The sequence below is a fragment of the Aphelocoma coerulescens genome, chromosome 3 (genome assembly GCF_041296385.1).
Source record: "Aphelocoma coerulescens isolate FSJ_1873_10779 chromosome 3, UR_Acoe_1.0, whole genome shotgun sequence".
In the NCBI taxonomy this organism is placed as follows: domain Eukaryota; kingdom Metazoa; phylum Chordata; class Aves; order Passeriformes; family Corvidae; genus Aphelocoma; species Aphelocoma coerulescens.
In genome coordinates, this window is record NC_091016.1 from 41,498,372 (window position 1) to 41,520,685 (window position 22,314).

Sequence of the window (22,314 nt, forward strand, 5' to 3'; positions counted from 1 at the left end):
CCTTATCTCCTCTAGCCAGTCACATGTTTTGTGAGGTACAGGGGTGCTCACAGCTGCTGCTCATGGCTGAGAAGTGAGACATTTCTGGGGTGCTAGCTGCTACCTAGACATAGATGATGCTTGAAATGAAGCTTTGTGATGTCAGCTCCAAGTAGTCATTAATATCTGGGCGGTAATCCTCTTTCCCTCAGGTCACTATTGCTCATGTGAAAATGAGCACATGAAACATGGTTTTACAGGCATACTTTTATGTGCCCTTCAGAGCTGTTCTGATGCCAATTTAAACCACATGATGACACTTAACGTCTGGGTGTCTCTGGAGACTTGAAACCCTCAAGGTTTTAAAAATGTGATGGAACTATTTATGTCTGAGTATTTCTGTTCTGCCTGATAGCAGCTCTCTCAACATGTGTTTGGGTCTAGGCTATCAATCTAGTTGTCAATACAAGGATCAGCTATTATTAACTTTCTGAAACTATATACTCAAGCTTTTATAATAAACTGTGACTCAGAACTTAAATCAGGTCATTGTTGCCATTGCCTGGCAGAATGATTTCCAAACCTGAGCCTATCAAACATTGTGCTTCTCAGGCGGCAGCTTGAAGAGCAACATCAAAACAACAGGATGAGAGTGCTAGAAAGTGTTAGACTCTTTCTTCTTGAAATGCTGATCAGCTACTGCTCAAACACTTGTAACTCTTCTTGAATCTGAGGGCTTTCTTTTTCTGTTTACTGGATCAATCACTTTTAGTTGGAGAAATAATGAAATGTCTTTATTTGGAAACGGAGAAATGGTGTTGCATGTTAGCCCTGGCCTTTAAGGTGCCTATAATGCTTTTCCTGGGCTGATAAGTTCCACTAAATCTGCAAGTGAGGACAGTCTTTCTTTCATACTATCATGTACTATCATGTACTTTCTTTCATAGTATCATGTAGTATCAGTAGTGGACTGTGAGTAAAACCTTGCCATGCTTCACGCTTTCCTAGCTTGATAATGAATTACCAAGAACTATGGATCAAAAATGTGTTTTGGTTTTTTTCAGCCAGCTGTGTGATTCTTTAGCTGCAATTTGATATAAACCATGTTTCCATAGTCCATGAATGAAATATGTGGTACAACTCAGTTCCATCTAGTTGTGCATCTCATCCTTTTCTGCCATAATTTAAGTCATATATTGATTTGACAGTATTTGCTTTTGTTGACTATTGTTATTCCCTACATGATTCTAAGTTAAGTTTTCTTCTTTCACTTCAGCATTGCTGTGGATATCAAAGCTATACTGACCATGCCTTTTAATAGCTCCCTTTCTACTGCTAGTAATTCAGTTTGCCCTTTTGGGACATCAGTTCTGTATGGATTCTCAAAAACTAGTTTATTCTTTAAGTGTTTTTGGTACATTTCATTAAACTGTGCCAGCCTGAATATATAGTCTGAACCTACTTATATTAATTTCTGTTTTTTTTCTATTTTTCCCTATTTTAACATCCTAGTTCTTAATTCTTATTAAAAATAATGTGAAGCCCAAGGTAATTGTCTGAGCTGTGCCATCAGGTATCTCCACATTCTCTGTTGGTTAGTGGAAGACTTTCCTACAGTAATGGATTTGTCTATTCTGCATCCATCCACTTCTAGTTATTAATGTAACTTCCTTATGGTAACTTTTTATTTCCCTTGGCAGTTTTGACTCATAGTGTGCCTGTGCTTTAGCCTTTCTGACTTTTGCATCTCTCCTGCTTGTATATCTCTTTATACTCACCTGTAGCAGTGTATCTTTGTACCTCTCCTTTTTTGACTTTTATGATCCTGAAAGAGCTCTTGATGAAGCCTTATTGAGCTGCTGTTATGTATCTTGACTTTCATCCTCAGCAGAACATTTTGCTGTTGGATCTTTTAATGCTACTCTCCTATAAAAAAGAGCAGCTTTTCATTTTTCCTTTCTGAGTTGTTTCCTGTGGGATCACAAACTCCCTCACCACTTCCCCCCCCCCCCCCCCCCCTTCATACTCATTGTTGCAGAATCACTTCAGTCTAAAATGCCTTTTATGCTTAGTCTGGCAACTAGAAGCATTTGTTGCAAGGGGGGTTGCAAATGTGATCACTAATTTTGATATAATTGACAAACTTGGGTGACTAGACTCTGAAGGAAACTTGAGCCCAGAAGGGTTTATGTTACTCAAAATCAGATTAAATATCTAGAAGGAGAGAAACTCTCATGCATCAGGGACAAACGAGCCCCTAAATGAATTGGTACAGAAGCGATAGGTGGACCATTACTGTGATCAGATACAGCTGTTTCTGTGCTTGGCTGATAACCTGAAAGGTGGCAGATTGGTGTATGGTCTGTCAGAAAGAGGGAAGAAAATAATTTCTGCTTCCACTGTCTGTCAACATGTGTGTATTTTGGGGATAAGGATTAAATAATCATAATAAACATCAGCATTGCAACTGGCCTTGATAGGGAATTATTTATGTATGTGAGCTGTGTATGGGATCAGATGCCAGTATCTCTAATGGTGGTGTCCATGGAGAGGAATTTATTCAAGGTTCATGGAATTATTTTAAATCTACCCTTGTAACATTGTGTATGGTATATAAATGAAATACATACTTAGAAAATGCATGTGTGTGGGGACAGATAACTGAAGATGCAGTAGTTTTCGTTTTCCAGTTGTTCTCCATTTGCCAGCAGGATTGGCTTCATGCTTATTGTCCATTCCTTGATATTTGTGTTGCAGATACTTGTAGGCACACGACTACTTGAGCACAGAGAAACTGAGCTTCCTTAGTTGTTTCCATGTCTGTGTTTGTTAAGTGTATGCCAAGTAGGGATGGCAGCTTCTAACGTTGCTCTGAAGTTCCTTATTTTATCAAACTTTCTAATGCTGAGAAAAAGTACCAACTGTCTTTCAGCTGCTTATTGGTTTGTGCTTCTGTGGTGTATGGAGGTTTTTTTAACTGTTTAAATCATGTTCCCAAGTAGGTTTTCCTGTGTGTGGGTTTTCTGTGACTCGGTATAAAGTACATCACAGACTTTGGAAACTAGGGAGTCGCTTTCCACAGAAGCACTTTTTTCTGTTTTGTTTTGTGATTTCTGTTTGATTTCCTTATCAAAGCAAAATGCTTTTCCTATATTAAGCATATTGCTGTGAGTGTGAAGGGTGCTATGTGTCTTAAGCATGATCTACTGTGAAGCAGACAGACCACCAATTTTCAAAACGTTCCAGAGAACAAAAGATGTTCATACTGACAGATCACATGTTCTGTCATTGTAACACCAAACTATTAAGTAAAACTGTCCCTCAAGGCAAAGCATTTCATTTATTATGCTTTGAATGAGTATCTTGTTTATTAAGATGTACTAAGTAGCTAAATCCAGATTGTACTGCAGGCAAGGAAAATTGATTTATCACAGCTCTTTGTTATTGCGCCCTTTATGTTTTTAGTGGAATTGTCTTTAGTTTTAGACTGAGGAGGATATTTTGAAGTATCAAGTCCTGCTCCAGAATATGCCATTTGTTGTTTATAAACTCACTCACTCTAGAAGTTGTGGTGATGACTGACAGTGAATGCTTGCAAGAGCGAGCAAGACGCATGAGCAGCATGTGCACACTTGTCTTTATTGGAGCTCTTATACTGAGTAGGGAAAAAATTTGGCATTCTTAGGCACTGGATCTTCTTTTGGGGAATGAAAAGAGATGTGGTCATACTGAATTCTGCTGATGTAATCTTAGAAAGGGTCATCTGGTCAACATGGACTGTCATTGGAAGACATGACATGAAGTATCTTGGTCTGACATTTGTTTCCCTAAATCGTCAGAAGAGATGGTGTGGGCGGGGGGGAAAGAGTAAACTGAAGAAGGCAAAGAAAGGAATTCTGTAAGGCATGGAAGTGTTTGAGAAATTATGTGCTTGTGAGTTATTGCGGAGGTGGGAGGCAAAAATGTTCTCCGTGTCAGCATTTGTATCTATATATAGGATCTTGATCTGGCAGGAGGGACTAAAGCTCAGGGAGACAGTGGGCACACCAGAATTAGTGGTAACAGTTCAGAATCAAAAGAAAGTAAAATCCCAGCTCCAGATGGTCTAACCTTGTGCAGTGCTACTCAGTCATCTTGTGGGGACACATGGTGCTGATTAAGCTCAAAACTGCAAATAATGGTATAAATTAACTGGCTGGTTGTAGGCTGTTTATGATCCCTAGCTTAGCAAGATTTTGTTACCTCATCCGAAAAACATCAGCTCAGACAATCATGTCTAAAGCTTTTGGGAAAGGTTTTAAGGAAAGCCAGTGGTAACATTGCTAACAATATCTCCTCCCTACTCCCAGATGCCTCCAATCTTCCCATTCTCTCTTTTTCTTGAGAGAGGAGATTTACTCACTGTTGCACATACTGTAGCTCTTGGCATGCTGGAACTACTTATGGGTTTTTGTTCCATCTGTGGGCTTGGTCTCTGTCCTCTAGACTCTTTGAATTTGTTTTGGGCAGAGCTTCGTGATGATTTAGTAGTAAAACCTTCTCTGACAGGCTGTTAAACTGAGAAAGCCACAGTGATGCTGAGCCTCATTTCCTCCATCTGTGAAAAACTGAAAAAAATGGTGGAATGAAATATTACCTGCCTTGTTTCACAGGAATTGCAAGCTGTCCAAGGAAGGCATGATCTTTAGCTGGGCACTTGAACAAGCGTGTAGCACACCTGCCTCTGACTTTAACTGATTTCTCTAAACCATGATACAACTGATGATGGTGGTTTGTATCTCTTGGTTCTAGAATAGGAACAAGGATTTTCTGTGGAGAGATGATATTTAGAAGTCCCTGTTTTCTGACAGCTAATACAGCCACCTCAAAGATTGTTGTAGGATCTTTCTGAAACTTGAACCAAAGTTGACACTGTAGCTGTGCTTTGTGCTATGGGTTGGAGTCTGTTAATTCTGACCTGTATGTGCTGGGTGGGTCTCTTGCTATGTAATCCCCCTAGACACCTGAATCATCTGACTGACCAGGAATATATCTACAGCAATTGTGTGGAAATCAGGAACACATTCATTAGAGACTACTGTTAGGTTACAGCTTAGCTTTCCATTCAAGATGTTTCTCTGTAGCACATGTGTGTTTTATCTTTCTCATTTGCTCCTTTTGGGAGGGAAGGAGAGGGGGAGAGCAATAATCTACAGAGCCTCCTGAATCCAATTTATTTTTTCTCCTCCCCTTTTGAAAGTCTTGTTTCCCCACTTGATGCAGACACAGCCGTGTGGTCTAACTACAAAATAGATTGTAGCCAATTCTGCCATCTGCTGATGATCTCTTCTGGCTGCTTGCCAGCATGCTTGTAATGTGTGGCTAAATCCAAATTAGCTGGGGACGTAGTAGGATTCGGCCCATGCTATAGGTAAAGAGAGGCAAAATGTGGCCTGGCTTTTGATAAAACCATTATTTTTGTGCTACTAGTATTATTCTTCATGTTCTAAATCAGCATTCACAGGCAAGAACTGAGCTTCTGTTTACAGCTTTATTAACTATGTCACATTAATATCTTAATTACTGCTGATTGCAAAAAGTGGAAGCTAACCAGTGTTTTGAATTTGAATGTCCTCAGTTGCTGGAAAATACAGGCAGTGAGAGGGGATTTCACGTGTTGTAGGGGAGTTAAACCTTGCCTGTGTTTGTATTGGGACATACCAAGCTTGCTTCTATTATAATTTGGATACAAATAAATTTCAGTGATGTATTAATTGTCTGCAGATGATTTGGTGAGGGGGCTTCCAGAAACAGGGTATCTCACAGTGTTTGTGGTTTTGTGGGCAAAACTGGAAGAACAGAGTAGAACTGTATCCAGTTGTTGATTTGTATTTGCACTCCTAGTACTTGCCTTGCTCAGGGTCCTCAGTGCTTTGTTGAATGTATCCCAGCATCAAAAGCTACGTCTTGGGCCAGTCTCTTCCTAACCATTGAACCGCAAAGGCAACAAAAATGAGGCAAACTTACACCGAGCTTGCAGCAGATAACTTACAGAACATGTTGTGAAGATATAATACTGAAACTATCTCTGAAGATATTCCTCCTTTATTTATTTTTATATTAATTTTTCCTGTAAGAGAAGCTATTGCTGTGGCTGCAGTAGGCAGGATGCAAATGCTCTCAAATCCGCTGTGTGACGTTGGTCCTCATTTTTGAGGACAGGCTGGTCACTGGAGGAAGGGGAAAGTGGTTTCTGATATATTGCACATCAGACTGAATTTGAAGAGTTTTGCATCTTCCTCAACAAGATACAGTTAGTTGATTAGAGCAGAAGCTCTAGCTGGGCTGTGTTTCTGGTGTAGCATTTTTTACATGGTACTTCTAATGCTATGTTTTAACTTCTCTTTAGTGAATATGAAACAGTTAGCATAGAAATGATCACTGAAGTTTTTAAATCTTGGGCATGCTAGGCAAGTAGGGTGTGAGAAGGATTTAAAATAAATGCCGGGTGTGTGATATTTTAATAACAAACTGTACCTAAAGAACATGCTTGTTAAGGAATCCATCCATGAGAGCTGCTTAGCAAGGGATACCTTTAGTCTTGAATTCCCATGTTTTGTCTGTTTGACTGCCATGTTATTCTTTAAATTATTGCTAGTAACTGTCGTGTGACAGTTGAAGCCAAGACTTGAGATATTCCTTGATGCTTTTCCTGTCTTTTTACACACCACAGCTTCCCAGCAAAGCATCTGGAAACTTAGTGACACACCTGGAAGATTTTCTTTCCTCTGGGTTCCTCTACAAGTAGTACTGTGGCTTGGCCTCCATTTCTACTAGACATGCCTTAGGTGAAGGTACCAAAGATTAGTGTAAATGCAGAAGGAAGGCTATAGAAAGATCTGAGAAAGCCTCAGATAATGACAAAATAATTCTGAAATTTTAGCCTTCAGTCCTGGAAGCACTTAGCTACCTACTTTATTTTATACACCACGACTAACTGTACAAAAAGCAGTGGGACTCCAATGACCCTGATGCAGTGCAAGGGAGAGATGTTACATAGCTTCAATCTGCAGTATGATTTTAATCCACTAAATGGCATTTACTTTGCAAAAATGCTCTCCATCTTCTTGCATCACTCTATGCTGACCCCTTTGTGTTTTAACTGAAAATCAGAGAACACCTGGTAGTTGAAGTACAAAGAGGGCAAGTGTTTTTCACCAACTGTGGTTTTCCAAATACACTTTGTGTTTATTGCTTTCCAGTTCTAGATACTCCCCCTCTTTCACTTTCTTGCCTGGAGAAGCAAAAGTTATCCACTTATTAACAACATTTCATATTCTCAGTCAAAAAGACCAGCTGTAAGTTGGGGTAAGGGAAGGGAGGGGAGAGAGTGAATGGGTATGAACTGAAGAGGTTCTTGGGCTCTGCAGTAATTCAAGCTCTGGCTTGGATTGCTGCCAGCCACTAGGGGTTACAGTGCTGTCGGAGGAGAAAAGGGGTAGGTATAGAGATTTATTTAGCAGTTAATTCAAGTGGCTTGTAAGCTTTTGAATGGTGAGCAATCAGCCCTGTAGGGGAGCTCTTCCACTGTGTCTTGTGATGTGTGCTCGCTATTAAGTGTTTATAGCAAAATGAAAGCATGTTGTGTTAAAACACTGGGTCCTTAACAAGCAGCATGCCCCTTGGCTAATCTAACAGACATCCCGTGTTTGGCTGGAGAAGTATAAGAGGTCAGCATGGCCTTTTTCTTTTTTTTCAATTATGTTGTTTAAATTCTTGTTGACCTCCATCTTCTTAGGGAATAACTGAAAAGTCAAATCCACAAATTCAGCAGCTTTTCTTAAAACTTTAAGTGGTTCACTGGCACAGACACTGGGGAAGATGGCATCAGTGTCTCCTTACCAAGGCAGTGTGCACAGGTTCTTGCCTGAGCAAGTGTTTAGAAGGAATAGATGACATACACAAAGGGATCAAGTCCACCCCCAGCAAGTTTGCAGATGACACCAAGCTGAGTGGTGTGGTTGACACTCCTGAAGGATGGAATGCCATCCAGAGGGATCTGGACAAGCTCGAGGAGCTGACCCATGGGAATTTCATGTGGTTTAACAAGACCAAGTACAAGGTGGGTTGAGGGAACCCCTGGTGTCAACACAGGCTGGGGATGAACAGAGGGAGAGCAGCCCTGGGGAGAAGGACTTGGGGGTGCTGGAGGATGAGAGGCTGGACATGAGCCAGCAATGTGCACTCACAGCCCAGAAACCCAATTGTATCCTGAGCTGCAACAAACAGAGGGTGGCCAGCAGGGTGAGGGAGGGGATTCTGCCCCTCTGCTCTGCTCTGGTGAGACCCCACCTGGAGTGATGCATCCAGCTCTGGGATCTCCAGCCGAGAGAGTTGGGATTGTTCAGTCTAGAGAAGAGAAGGCTTAGGGGTGACCCAGTATTTGAAGGGCATCTACAAGAAAGATGGGAAGAGAGTCTTATTTACAAGGGCACGTAGTGACAGGACAAGAAGTAATGGCTTTCAACGTAGGTTAAACTAGATATTGGGGAAAAAGTCTTTATTGTGAGGTTAGTAAGGCACTGGAGGTTGCCCAGGGAAGCTGTGGATGCCCCATCCTTGGAGTTGTTCAAAGCCAGGTTGGATGGGGCTCTGAGCAACTCGGTGTGGTAGAAGGTGTTCCAGTCCATGGCAGAAGGGTTGGAGCAGGATGATTTTTATGGTCCCTTACAACCCAACCATTCTGTGGTTCTATGATTTTTTTTTTTAAGTGGTTTTTAACCAATTGGGACTTGTGCTTTTGATTTATTTATTTCTGTTTTTAATTTATTTATTTCTGGTTTTAAGTACAAACTTTTAAGTTTGCCTTATTCTCTTCTGTGTCTGTACTCTTCATTTGTGTCAGGAATATTGAGTTTATGAGCTGCCTTATCAAAGCCAAGCTTGAAATGTATGATCTGGGATGGCAAGAGGATGCATTAACCAAAGGTATTAAATCTTAGCCAAAGGTGTTTTATCTAAAATTTTAATTGTATGGTTGTGTTAACTAAATGTAAATAAAATACTTCTGAAGTAGTCTGACCTAAACCATAATCTCTTCTTGGCTGTTGTCTATGGCTGTGTCTTGGGGTGACATGGTGGCAAGGTATGTTTGGGATACAGGGGAGTTGTAATGTGCTTTATGATGCATTTCAGTGTCAAAGTGAGTATATGAAATGCTGTGTAACTGCACATCCCCAAAGATGGTTGATATAAAACTTTAGAAAGACAGATTAACAGGAAGAGTTCTCCACCTAAGAACTTAAAAGCTACAGCACTAGATGTGATAAAAGAGGTGGAAAATAGTGTGTATATTTTTTCTGGTTTGTTTATTTTGTCTGGCTAAATCTTGTGAACTCCTTCCTGCTATAAACAAACTGTAAAAAGCAAAGAATAGTCAACCCATCATGCATCTCCTGTGCTCAGATGGGGAGTGTAAAAATATTTTTCTAGGCTTTCCATCAGTTGGCTGTAGGCACACAGCAATTCTTTAGCTTTAAGACTGGTGTTTAAGGACTGTGGAGAGGAAAGGGGCAGAGTTCCTGGGGAATAAGAAAGATCTGTTTCTGCAGAGGAGTGGCCCCAGTGCAAGCTGGCCTTGCAGCTGTACAGCTGCCAGGACTTGTGTGTGTGGTGAGGGAGGAAATAGAGCCTGATGTCTCCTGGTCCAAGAGGGCAAATTTAAGTTTTGCTGTGGGAACTGGATGGCAAGTCCTGAAAACGTGCAAGGCCCTGCCCAGAGGGGCACCCTCATTTCTGAGACCATGGCTGCACCAGAATCTGTCATCTGGGGCAGGTGAGAACTGCATTTTTCCCAAATCTTTGGAAAGCTCTACTCCTGCTTCAGTGAATTATGTGTGAAATCTGCTTTGATTGAGATCACATATATAAGGGAATGGCTTTCTCTTGCAGTCCTTCATTTTATTCCCCATGCACCAAATGTTTTGTGTTTCTACTAAATGCCAAGAGCTGCTGATAAAAGACAGGTGTCAAGCCTTCCGCTGCTTCTTGTACAATGTGAAGGTGTGTTCAAGGCTGCCACACCAAGCACCAGCCATACAGTGAAATACTTAACAACCTTCCAGCTGTGTTTTTAAATGAAGAGTCTGTTTTCATCATATTGAATTGAATGTTTCATAGAATTAAAAAGAAGGAAAAAAACCAACCTGACCCTTGTCTCAATACAGCTTTCCAAACAACAGTTACCAAGCCCAGTCCACCTTCTTTTATCTGTGGTACTCAAATACCTTCTAAAAGTCATTGGTACCAGTTGTGTCTTGACACTCTTGCCTCTGGAGAGGTTATTATTAAAAGTCTTTTCAGAAGATATGGCAGCAGCTGTTAAAGTTTGTTTTCCTTACAGGTAAGTGAATATTTACCTGCAAGAAAGTCAGTCCAGCATTTCTGAGCCAGAAGAGTCTTGAGTGTTAATAACAAGAGTTGTGAAATACGCAGCCAATCTCTGAAATAATTCCAGATCAGGGCTGAACATATTGAACACTGTATGTAAACAACAGTATTTTTCTTGGAGCTGGATCACAACTCTCTTTTCTTCAGTTTTAAATAGCTAAAGAATAAACATGTTAGTGACTAGAGATTAAAATTAATTTTAGTAATTTCAGGTCTCCTTGATTAGCAGCAGGCTTCTTTCTGGGCTTCACTTTTTTCCATACTGGGCTACCAAACTGCAGGATATGCAGGTTCTGCAACTGAGTTTTCAGAGTGGCAAGAGACAGTGTTCAGCAAATATGATTCTGGACATCCACTTACAGGCAATTATACTTTAAAATAATCCAGTGTACCTCAAACTTTACAGCTGATCTTTTGCTGTACTGAATAATTGGCTTCTTTTGGGTTCATTGCTGACCCAAGATACTTTACTAGTGATTTAGTTTCTTTACAGCCTTTACTAGAAAACTTTCCTGACAGTATTTTTCAGAAACAGATGAGAAATTATTAGCAATTCATTCACTGTTGGTAGAATGGATGCTGTGAAAGTCACATAGTGCCTGTGGCACTCCTATCACACACAGAGAATATTCTGAATTGGCATGGACAATGCCATGCAGAGTCAGGATTAGAACTGGGACTAAGAGCTGGTGTAATGTGTGAAACCTGCAGTAGCCCCTGATGGAAGGGTTTGTGCAACAAACTGTTTCCTTATTAGTAAGGAATGGAAATCGGACACGTGGTAGGTTAAACTGCACACAGCATCTCCATTGTAAAGTTCAGTCCATATTAAATATTGGATTAATCTGGACTGTTTATTACCAAACTCATTCTGGTATTGGCTTCTCCTTAAGAGAGAGTGTTTCTCCCAGGACCACCACAGCACCAATTCACATATATGGTGGTTTTGCTTTTTTCTTTTCTTCTCCTCTCCCACCTCCCCTGTCGGCTTTTCCTTTTTTAGGGAAAACCAAACTATGCCAAACAAATTAAAGCTAACCACAGCTGGGTTTTGCCTTTTTTTCTGAAGCAAATCTGTCATGCCTTCTACCTTTGAGAAACCTACATGTTCTGCAGAAGTCTAGGTTATATTTTCTTGTCAGCAAGATCTACCGTGGTATTATAAACTGTTGGTAGTATATGTAGATCTAAATGATCAGTTGGCTGTTGATTATACAGGAAAAGATTAAGCTCCTCCTGTGTTAGGAACATGGGTATTGACTACTAAGCACAAATATTATTTTGATGTGATGTTTTTATTTAAAATACCCCAAAACAACAGAACAAACAAAATCCCAAACCAAACAAAAAACCCCAAAACAAAACCCCAAACAAGCAAACAAACAAACAAAACCAATCTTTGTTCCTAAGTCATCCTCTGCTACTAGATGTAGCACTGGGGAGCCTCAGGAACTAGTTACTAGCTCAAAATGCCTGTAGGCATTTGGAAAAGCAAATCACTCTGGAACAGTTATCATGGATCTATTCCCTTTTTCTAAAGTAAAGTAGGTGGCTCAGCTTTCATTATTAGATACAGGAAGAGGTCATAATTGAAGAGATAGAGATGGTTTTTAATGCATTTTCTTCCACTGCTACAGTTCTAGATAGGTTTTCAGAAAAAAGAAGAGGAATGCTGTAAGTCAATTGTAAGTACCCATACACCTACTCTATACTTGGAACAAGTCCTGAAGATAAGTTTGACTTCCTGAAGGGAAGTGTAGGGATCTGAGAGCTGATTGACAGGGCAGCCATAAAATACTTGAGTTTGTGTGGTTTAAGTGTACTCACAGTTGCTCAGGGATATCTGTGAGATGGTGTCAGTGCCTTGTATGGAAAAGATCAAGCTAATTAAAAATGTGACTCATTGCATTCCATAAGATATTCCTATTTATTTAGGAAAATTGCTGTTTGTAACCTCTCAAAGTAGGGAACACAAGAATAAAGTAGAAGAAAATATTAAGGTCTGGGGTTTTGTCTGAGTTGAACCTGTGAGTTTTAGGTGTATTTTTTTAAAATCAGAGAGCACGCTGAAGGTACCATGTTTACAGACTATACAAATACCCTGCATGGAGCTTTCTGTTTGATAATGAAATACAGTTTTGTTCTTGTCAGTACTGACTGTTCTCAATGTAACTACTGGGATATGAGAAACAGGATAATAAAAAGTTGATTTCAAGTCAGTTATTTGAAATTACGTTGTTTCCTCCTATAAAGTTCAAGAGTTCAGAGCATTCTTGAGAAAAGTGTAACAAGCAAGAGATGTACTTAAGTGTGTTAAGAAATACTAAACTTGAAAAAAGTTGCTTAACTGGTATTTTCAGGGTTTCTTTTGCAGTTTTCAGATCATAGCTGGAAATGCTTCTCAATATTTGATTTCAGTCATTCCTGCTTTAGTGCCTCAAAGTCTTTGAACCTACTTACGGTTGGTGTTTTCCTGTCCAAGCAGGATGGTCCACAAATGACCGTATATTGCAGGTCCCCTGGCTTGTGTGTTTCCAGGTTGCTTTGACTCCTCCTTCCAAGCTCTGAATCCCTCTTTTGTGCATACCAGACAAGTTCCAGTTATTTTGCTTGAGTCTTTCTTTACCTTTCATTTAATATTCATGTGGGCAGCTTGACTGGGCCTCAAAACTGATTTGTGGGAGTGGAAATACACTGAGCTGTTTGGGATATGTCTGAACTCCCCTGGCTGGGATAGCAAGCTGGAGAGAGGGGATGGTACCATGACTCAAAATAATTCTTAGCAGAAGCTGCCTGTAGATGGGCTCTGTGTGCATGGTAGGAAAACGACTTAAACCTCAGTCAAGGATTCTGCTGAGTTGCTATTATAATGGCTTTGGTAGATTTAACCTTGAAATTTTGTGTCTGAGAATGTAAGGCTAATTTGTAGGATTGAGAGAGACTTCAATGACCCCTATCTTAACTCAGCTGTCAAAAAGACAGATTAACCCCTTTCCAAGATCTTTCTTACCATTTATCACTTCTGTTTTAGTCTGAGAGCTCAACTACTCACTTTCAGTTGCCCACAAACACGCTGCTTGTGTATGATAAGGAGGCATTTGCTAAATCATTTTGGGAAATGAAAGCTTAGAGAGGTAAGCTAATTTTGGTAACCTTTTGGTGAGTTTTCTTCCCTTATTCCCAAATTACAAGTAATTTACAATATACTGGCTTACTTCAAAAGTTACAGTAGTTCCTAGCATGAATGAAATACATGTCAAACTACATTAGATGTACTCTTTGGATATTGCAAGCCAAATACCTATTCCTTCAGAAACTAAGTCTAATAATAGATCTAGGAGTAGAAATAACTTGTAAAGTCCATAGCTAATTGAATGTCCTGCACTGGTCACTACAGGCTCTTGTAGGTTAGTTATTTGCATCTGAAGTGGGGAAAAATAATTCTATTGTATGTAACTTTTCCTACTTCCTCTGTTTTTCTCATTGGGAAAGAGCTGCATTCAAGAATCATTCTTATTTTGGGGCTGAGTACTGCTTAGGTTTCTCAAGGAGCAGAAGTGGGTGGAGGTGGGTGTTTTGTTTTGTTGTTCTGGTTTTTTTTTTTTGTTTTTGAATGTTGACTTTTTTAGTACTGCAAAAATGTACATTTTCAGATTAATTTCTAGCAGCATATTTGAGGCTAGTTTAGACCTCCCTGTTATCATGCGCTGCTTCTTTGTACATTTTAGTCGTGTGTGTGAAGGCATGGTTTTACTTCCTTGCTTCTCCTTGGTAAGGAGATGTGCTGGGAGTTGCTACTTACTGTAGTGTAAGGCTGATTCTGTGCTAATAGAGAGGGAAGCTGGAAGCAGCAAAGTTTATGTAGAGAGTTTACCACGTTAAAACCAGTGTAGAAAGAAAACAAAGTCTCAGAAACTTGCTCCTGAGTATATTTGTTTCAGTGTTGAGTAGTGACAGAGTGGTTTGAGCAAATTACTTGCTATGACTTGCATTGCTCTTTTGATGCATCAGAATAGAAGCTCAGAAAGACAGTTTAGAAGAAGGGTGAGGTTGTTCAAGTTTAAAAGGAAAGGTTCTGTCAAGAAAAATTATTCTAAGAGCAATTCAAGGAAAAAACGAAAACCCAAAGGATGAAATATTTGCAGAATTATAATGCTGTAATTTTTAACCTATGCCACAGGTGCATTTCAGTCTTTGTGCAAAAATTATAGTCCAGCAGTCTGCACATCATTTATGTAGATAGCTTTTTAGTCACCTGAGTGAATTTCATTATTGTGGGATAACATTCTCTGTTTGTTCCATTCACTTCCAAATATTCCATTTTAAAGTTCCACTTAGACTTACAGGTAAACTGCAAACTGTATGTTTCATGGTATCTCTTGCACGCTTCATGCTATATTGATTTCTTCAGATCTGCTTGCACAGATAAGTGCTTGGCTGCTTAGGGGCTGCTGTAGCTACAGCCAGAGTATTTGGTGTTTCAGGCTTCAGACCTCAACCTTCCTCTGATGTACTTATTGGGACGTGAAGTTTTGAAGTCAGTAAGCATTCTGGACATAGTTTAAAGAAGAAAAAGTGAGAATTCCTGCTCTTAAGTTTGAGAACATTTTAGAAAAAATCCTGAACCCCTCTATTTTAGAGGGCATGATGTGTTCTAAGAGACAATTGGCACAGTAAAGATGCAAAACTACTGTGTTGAAAGATTGACAGGCAAAAATGTCTGCAAAAATGTCTGCATGGGACAAAACTTCTTCCCCAGCTCTGTTATTGAAGGTCATAGGTTGTTGTTCAACCACTTTTGTGCAGTGTCTTCCCCTGTAACATGAATGAGAGAATCAATAATGTCAAGAGGTGCTGAACTGATGACTTATTTCCTTCTCCATAGTTTCAAGCAGTTGCTTTTGGGTTTGTTTTTATTTTTCATTGTTTCCCTTATTTAATATTTGAATACATGAACTTGTTCTGTTTATCCGGAAAATACCCTATGTCATAGAGGCCCCAACTTGTACCTGACACAAGCTTAAGAATAAAGGAGAAATATTCTGGGCTATTATTGATGGAAACTTATCTCAGGAAACTGTTACTGCAAGAAGTTTTAAAGTAGAAAAAAAAAAAAATCTTTCCATAACTTGACTGTTGTAATGAGAAGTAAAAGAATCATCAAGCCTTCAAAAATCAAAACACTGTCATGATAAATACCAAATTCCATAATATAGCGCTTTAATTTAAAAAAATACCTTGAAAATGTTGCTGTTTACCAGTGTCTGTGTGAGGACCAGTGGAGATAGTGTTCAGATTTTCTGGAATTTTGGTACAGTGTCTCTAAAATAGCCTTTACCACCTCCTGGTGGTGCCACTGTGTTGACTGCACACATGCTCTAACAAATGCTGTTCTCCCCTGCAGCCACCCTGCTGCCCTCCCAGAGCTTGCTGAGATCTTTGGAAGAGTGAGTAGCAGCTGGTGGTTCCTTCTCTGGCAAATGACAGGGCTGAAGGGAATAATTTCCAGGTAATCTTCCCTGTCCTCTTCCTCCATTCCTGCTCTGCTGGGCAGAAAAGAAGAACATTCTCCCCTTCTGCAAGAACGGAAAAAATGCACTTCCCAAAGCCTTGACAAACAAGTGGGTTCTACTGGATCAAAGCTTCTCTATTGGCTTGGTGTGCTTCATGTACTATATTTTGGGGTGTTTTTTTGAGGGTAGAGTTAACAATGTGAGTGATCAAATTATTAAAATAGCTTAAGAATCATAGTACAACATTGCCAAAGAGATGTGACAGCAGCTAGAAACACCGATGTATTTTGCAGTTACATCACAGACTGTTCCTTGTCAGTGGCTTGCTCTGGTTTTGTGATTAGGAGGCTATTAACTGATTGTATACTGCTTTTTAAGGATTACTAGATCTTTGGTCTAACTTCCATTAAAAAACCAAAACATACTCCCAAACAAAAAAGCCCTGCCACGCCTTCAAGTAATACTTTTTGTTTCACAAAGAAACAATTCTGTTCTATAATTGAACCATTTAATTTAACTGCTACTTTAAAAAATACTTTTTGTGGCTTTTTTTCTTCTCTTCCCTAGTTGAAAACCAATGTAATGAATGTAGTCAAGATAGTTTAACCAGGTTTGCTGGAGCAGTGAGATGATTCATTAATAAGTAGGTGGGCTAGAGATTCAGAAAGATACTATGGGATTGGGCAAGGACCTGATGAATACCAAGGCAAATCTTTGCTTATTAGTATCAGGTGAGAGAGAGAGAAGACAGTTTCTGAAGAAGCAGTTCCACCTTAGGCTCTAGGTTTGTTTTTGCCTCTTATTCACTGGAGATGATGGTTAACCCAGTCTTAAAAGGACAGAAGTCATCAGATCTAGCAGAGAAATGGTGTTTGTGTGAGTGTGGACACTTTGTGTTCTGTCTTGCCTGGGAACCAGTGGAAGTGTCTGCATGCCTTCCCCTGTTGGGCCATCCCCCATTATGCCTCATGTCTTCTTTAGTGCCTGAACAAACCTGGTGCTTTAGAGTGTCTCAAGATAATTGGACATCAGTAGTCTGTTCAGTGATTCCAGCCCACAAAGATAAGTTAAAGGAACAAGAGAAATCAAAATGACCACATTTCCCTTGGAATATAAATTCTGAACCTGAATTTCCCATCAACTTGTGAGCATTGGTGTGTGCACGTGCAGGTACTGCGTGTGTGTCTTTGTGTATATGTGTGTTTACAAAATTATCAAATAGATAAGAACAACGATAATATGTATATTTGTAGTCTGAGCAGAATTACCCACAAATGGAAGATCTGGGGATTTTTTTTTCCCATTTGTTTGCCATTAGAGGGTATTTTCAAGAAAATACTGTGTTCCAGTGAAAACCTTGCAGTTGGTTTTTCATATGCATGCACATAATCCACTCAAGCTATTCCCTATTCACCTCATCCAACTCAGTTCCCTCCTTCCATTTAGGAAATTCAGCATTCTCTAAAGCCCAGATAGGGGTTATCAATCATGTTCAATATTAGGTTACTTGCAGAAGAGAGTCATTACCTTTAATGTGTAATAACTGTGCCATGAAGATAATACAATAAAATCCAAGAAATGTAATTTAGAAAGGCTTCCTGCTCAAGCTTAAAAAAAAAAAAGTTATAATCCCATCCTTAGGGTCACAGAAAATCTTGTTTATTTTATTCCTTCTACTTTGTGTCTTTTGGGGCTTCTTGCAGAGTAATGCATCATCTGCCTGGGATGGTTCTCGGTGTGTGTCTGCTGCATTCAGCTATTTCTGTAGAAACACCCAAGAATTATTGGTGTAGTACAGCTGCTGTGCAGCACAGAGGGCAACCCTTGTGTTGGATTGTGATTGCAATGGTCCTGCTAAAAAATCCTATGGTTTGATGGATCACAGGGAGTGGGACTATGCTGTACTTTTGACATCGGTGTGAATGGTGCCCAAATGGAGGTTCTGGAAACTTGGAAAAATATAAGCAAGTTTTTGTGGTCAAATGTGCCCTCAGGGAAGCAAATGGCTGTTTTTTGGAGTGACTTCAGTGGGAGGGGAGGGGTCAGGGTGTGGAACTGCTGTTACTGCTTTGTACCTTTTCCTTTGGCTTTGTTCTCCAGCACTGACAGACAACTGTGCCTGGCAGTTCCTCTGAAAGGGAGCAAGGTAGTGTCAGCTTGAGAAGGTAGGAAAGTAATGAGGAAATAAATAGCAAAGAGGACTTCTGTTTTGGGAAGAGCAGTGTAACCCAGTTATTTCAAGTAGCCTTTTGTGAGAGATTCCCAGCTCTGACTGGATTTCTTAGTAACCATTTAACACAGTGGTTCAGATTTTTTTTTTTTTTTTTTTTTAAATCTGGCAGTGGCAGATCCAAGCTCTGCGGTTTTAAACTTGAACAGTGTTTCTCCACTCCTAGAGATGTTGTGGCTGGTAGATGTCTTTGAATGAGGGGATCATTCCTTTTTTTCCCCCCAGCAAGTTGGATTAAAATTATGACTCAGTTGCCAGAATTCTCCTTTCATTCACTTTATTGGCAAATTTTTACCATTTCAAAATATTTAGTGAACTGTTCATTTCCATTTTATTTCACTATTTTTTCTCTGTTGGGTACCTTCCCACAAGGCTTATGTTGTTCTACTTACTATAATTAAAATTTCAGCAATGAACAGTTTCTGCTAGTTTGATAAATTCAGTTTTCAGTGTTGGAGTTTTCAACAGGGAGAGGGCTTCCATGAACTATTCTCTCTAGAATTAAAGATAGTCTCCAGAGTGTGTCTTTGCTGTGATGTATTTTGCTGTTAAACTTTTAATGGGGTTCCTACTATTTTCTGTTGGAATAAGCTTCCTCCTGCTGTTGTCTCCAGTTGTACCTATCTTGGAGAGCAAAGCAGCTTTGTTAGGTAAAGATGACCTTCTCTGGATTTACTCCTTCATTCCTTTTAGGTTCTTGCTTACAAGTAAGCAAGCAACCATCCAAAGTAGCAATTGGTCTGATTGCTGAACTGGACTCAAGTCCCTTTAGATCTAGAGTTATAACTAAGCAGCTGGAGTTTACAGTACTTGTTCTCTGTATTACTAGCAGAGGTAGTGGTCAGTGTTTGGGAGGGAAACTGAAACAAGAACCAGAGTACTGCTGGGAAAACTCCATTGAGGATTTTACCTCAGAGGACAACAGAAAGCGTGACAGCTATCCAAGCTTCTGAGCCACTCCTACATGAATGCTCTGCTGAAATTATGTGCTACTAAGGGGCCTGAAGTGTAGGTCCTGCTGGGAAGGAGTGGGCTGTTAGCAAAACTTCTAACAGTGTTTTGCCACTTCAGCTCACTTAATATTCAACTCTGAAATGTGATGTTTCAGTAGGCAATATTAGCAATTCTCCTTCTTTAACAGTCCAGCTTCAGCACAGTGGTAAGAGTTTATCACTGGATAGATCTATATGTAAACAGTTTGAAAGAAAACTGAAGAAATTTAGATTTTCTCTCAATAGGAAATAGCTCTTTTCACCAAAGCTCTGCAAAAAATAGCTATCAATTAAAAATAGCGGCAGCTGAATATACAGAAAGCTTTCCTCTTCCTTGTATTTCTTTCTACATGTGCAAACAAAACTCAAACTGAACTTACTCTTAATTGTTCTCATGATATTGATGTTGCATTGTCTCTGGACAGTGAAATAATCCAGTAAATGTGCTCTCTGCTTAAGTGCAACTTTGATTTGAAAATCACATCCACAGCAGTTCCCGGAAATCCTATTTGGATTTACTAAGCATGATTGCTCATGCTGGAAGTGCTTTAAAAGTTCAGTCCAGTCAGATACCAGAAACTATTTCAAATTACTTTTCTAGCCAATCTTTGTCACACAGCACGGGTCAGAATTAGTCTCTGCACATCAAATATAGTCAACACACTGATTATTCTGTGGAGCAGGAATCTTGACAAAGCACTATGGAATAAATTCTAAAAGAGTCATAGTTGATATACACTAAAGAAAAAGTGAAGTCGATTTATCAAATTATATCTGTTGTGAATTAGTGTCTTGACTTGAATTAATATGAGAAAATTATCTACAGACTGTTTTCTGGATCAAACTTGTTGATGCAATGTCATATTTGATCTATTAAATATCTTAATACCATACCTATTCTAGTCAGCACTTGTTAGATGTTTCTTATTTTTGTAGCCTTAAAAATTCCTCTGAAACTCCAAAGGTTAAACTTTGTTTCTCCCTGTACTAAAATGTTGCATAAGTGAGAGAGTAAATCTACATATATTGTTGTGGTTGGGTATCAGATTTTGCTTAACTGGAAACTGCATCTGAATAAGAGCACTAGTCTTTGGAAAGATGTCAGCATGTGATGAATCCTGAGTCTACAATGGACAAGTGTGTGTGTATATGGACAAATCAAGATAACTATTTTGCAGTAAATTAAACAGAGTTATGACTAAGTCTACATTTCCATTTTTCTTAAAAATTTTGTCTCAAATGCTTGGTTATATTAATTGCCCTTACTTCTCACAAAACAAAGGCATCATAGCCTTAGTCACACATCACTTCAGTTTGTCCTGGGCATTGTTGGTGTGCCAGCTGGAGAAGATGCCATTCAGTGTATCCTGCAGCTGTTTGGACTAGCATTGATTTGAAAGATAAAAGGCTTAAAAGTTGTCAACCATGTGAGGTAGATCATCTTTCTCTGATTAAGTCTCTGCTGAACTGGTTGGAGAACCCAGTGGCTGTGTGGCTGGTACTCAGGCACCCAGCATTCCCATTTGCTTGAAAATCCTTCAGTGAAACTTCAGGTTGGTTAGAGGTGGAATGAAAAAGTTTAATCTGAGAGTAAATCATGCAGACAACCATGCAACTTCCTGCATCATGGTTTCTGGCTCATAGCATCTTTCTGCAGAAGTTTTCTATAAACTGTGGGTTCTCCAAGGGTAGTGAATGTAATCACAGACAAACTTATATTAGCATTGCAATTTAGGAATAATCTCTCTCACTTCAGTACTCCTTTTTTGAGAGTGTTAAGTTCTAAAGTGAGAGACGCTGTTGGGATACCCTTGAAGTGCCCTATTGACCCCCATTTTAGCTCTGATTAGGGCTAGGAAACAAGATGGATGTTCCCAGTTTAGATCTTAAATTATTAATAAGAAGAATGAGATTAAAATGTGCTTTGCTAAATAATGCCAGTCTGGAGACTTACCATTTTATTTGTTGTTGGAGAATTTGCCCACTTTAATTTGAAAATTAGTTTTCAGTGTTTTCAGCTTTTAATATTGAAATGGCTTGTTACAAAAATTATTTTTATGGCGAACCTTGTAAATAACTTTGCTTAAAGGGATGTGTCTCTTGTTTTCTTCAGGCTGCTGCCTATTACTGTAAGACTGCATAGTAGTGGATAGTGTGCCTTTTCTTTATTTTTTGTGGGATTTTACTTATTGTGTATAAACCCACATAACAAAACCAAGATTCATATGAAAATAGATAGCCCTTGTGTCCATGTATGTGAGGTTGTGTGGTTTCCTCTGAAATGGAAACTGGACTTTATAGTGTATGCTCTGCTTTTCTGACTTGGCAAGAGGGTGTCAGGCAGGAGAGCCTTTGAAATTGGGGAGTAAATTTTTTCTCTGAGGGGAAAGTAGATCTAGGGCTCCTACTCCTTTGTTCTTTTAATAGCAGCCTGCTTTTGTTTTGCTTTAAGAAAATGATTCTGTGCTGTGTTTACTGTGGCCAGAATCTCAAGCAGGGAGAGATGGTAAAACCATCTGGTCTGGTGCTCCAAAACACAGTTTGTTTGGGTTTGTGATAAAAAAATTCTAAAAATACACTTACTTAAAGAGGATACCTTTTGCTTTGGACTCTTAGTGGAACTGCAATGGCTTGAGCAAAGGTAATTGTGGTCCATAATTTAACCTTATGTCTGTAACTTATGGTTTCTTTTAGTTTTGGGGTTTGTTATGATAGTTTTGCACAATGCTAGTTAAAATCTGAACTGGGAATAGAGGCATCAGTAGTGTCAGGAGATGTAGGTACAACATTACATAGCATTTCTTTGGCTTCCTTAGACTGAACTGGTTGCCTGATTTTTATATTGATAGGTATCTGTGACTAGACTTCTGTCAAATATATACATGCACACACACAAAGTGGTTCTGCTAAGCTGAGTTTATTATTTTTATACAGGTATATGTAATGTATTAGTTCACTGTCTTAAGATCACAGGAGATCTTAAACATATGGAGCATACTAAATTCTTTTTTTTTGCTTTTGCCAAGTTTAAATTTGACAGTGGTTCCTGAGCTGTGGCTCACAGCATACTTGTTAGTAGTTAGAGGGGAGCAGTAGGGTTCTGTGGCAATGACTGTCTCCAGCTGCCACTCACATTAAGAGAAAGCCACACACATGATGCCTTGCCTAGTGT

The 22,314-nt window shown here is 39.4% G+C and overlaps 1 protein-coding gene across 2 annotated transcripts in view; it reads left to right on the forward strand.

The window, feature by feature from the left end:
• KIF26B (kinesin family member 26B) overlaps positions 1-22,314 on the forward strand; it is a 285,201-nt gene that overhangs the window by 37,247 nt on the left and 225,640 nt on the right. Inside the window, exon 1 of one of the 2 annotated variants that reach the window (XM_069009929.1) lies at positions 5,340-5,389. The exons of the other annotated variant lie outside the window; for it this stretch is intronic. The gene's annotated coding sequence lies outside the window, so the exon portion shown is untranslated. Of the gene's footprint in view, positions 1-5,339; positions 5,390-22,314 lie in introns of those variants that run through there. 2 annotated transcript variants of the gene reach the window in all.